A 1,811-nucleotide genomic window follows, 5' to 3' on the forward strand; every position below is an offset into this window, starting at 1 on the left:
CTGTCTTGGTAGAAGTACATCCAGAAGTACATCCAGAACACTCCTTAAAAAGGAGGATGGCAACAATCTGTCTCACTTTGGACATAGTATCAAGAGGAACCAGTCCCTGGAGAAAAAAAATCTGGCTTGATAAAATAGAAGGTTAGTCCAAAATAGGAATACGTTCAACGAGATGGATTGACTGTTGTTAGTGTGGCACAGGTTTGGGCAGTGCTTTGTTTTGTTGTACATAAACATGGTTGCTATGAGTTGGAAATGACTCCACAGCACCTAATAAGAAAACATTGCTTCATTTAAATTTTTAATATGAAATTTTTGATGTTTCTTCTTTTAGGTAAGTCATTATCTAACTTGGCTAAATGGATTTCTAGTCCAAGTTCAGGCATGGCTGTATTAGAGAAGAGACACATTTGAAAACTTTATTTATTTGAAAATACCTTAAAAATGAATCTTTTCCCCTAGAATGCTGATTTTAAAAATTAAAGCTTGTGAGAATCAATGCATACCTCAGGGGAAATAGGCAGTTTAGAACTCATTTCACCAGGCCTTCTGATAGTAATTAGTCTCCAATTGATCTGATCCATATGATAGTAATTGGTCACTAGTACATTGTAGTCTGTCATAGTCAATTTCTTTGCATCAAAGTCTTTTCTTCATACTACATCTTCTTAAACTACGTAGAATCATGGAGGTCACACAGAATGGCACAACAATCCCTAATTAATAAACTATAAAACCCACAAGGTAACTCTTCCTTTTTAAAAAATGTCATAGATGATTTAATATGGATTTATCAAGTAGATGCTTTCATAAATCATGTCTCTAGTGGCCTTGATAAAAATTCTTGTTTTTAGCAGATACATGAAAGCCACAAACAGACCCTGGGGGTTTGGGAAGCTACTTCATTTGCTTTTAATACCTGAGTGTCATTGGAGTCCATTAACCTCTTCTGTAACATTAGTGGGTAACTGGTATGTATCAGAAATAGGGAGCACAATGGTGAATAAATTTATGGTCTAATGAAGGAACACACATATACAAGGCCTTCACTCTCTCCCAGAGTAGTGGTGCCTTTGTCATGATTTCGATGTCAGGAACCAGTTATTGCCTTCAGGCATCAATTAAAATTTTCATCCTCATGGACAACTGGCCACTTGGTCTCTAGCCTCATCTCTCAGTTCATATTTTAGCAAAATATTTAGCAAACTCTATGTATCTGGATATATTTTTCCTAGTGCCTATCCACTATAGACAAAAATGAATGAATGTTAGTAATCCTCTTCATTGCTGTACATTTTAATATTAATAAAACAGTTTAATTTTGCTTGTCACATGAGTTTTTAGTAACAGGAATATACTGGCAAGATTGAAACCATTTAGGGTCTTGCTTCAAGAACATCTCAGCACTTGATAATGCTTCCAGGTTCCTGGTCTAGATACTAGCCTTTTCCTTACAGTGAGTTTATTCTCAGAAGTTCCATGGTCTCTGCTTGATATATAGTTTGATTTATCAGCTCACATTATCAGACAAGTTTTTTGATCTTTGAACCTGGATTACTAACTGAAGACACCCAGCTATATTCTAAGAGACATCTCTGATTTTATATAAACTCAGAGCAAAGAGTAAACTATGTGGAAGTGTGCACATCAAGTTTATCAACAGATTTAAAAACTGAAATGTGAATAGATGTATTGGTGAAAATGACACCTAACTGTTTACCAGAAAGGTTAAAATCCTTGGTCTATGCATACTCAAAAAAGTCCTGTTATAATCCTAACGGCACTGACCCAGTCAAGTATGCAAGTGACTT

Source organism: Orycteropus afer, unplaced genomic scaffold (genome assembly GCF_000298275.1).
Source record: "Orycteropus afer afer isolate SDZICR_OR568_19922 unplaced genomic scaffold, OryAfe1.0 scaffold00215, whole genome shotgun sequence".
NCBI lineage: Eukaryota > Metazoa > Chordata > Mammalia > Tubulidentata > Orycteropodidae > Orycteropus > Orycteropus afer.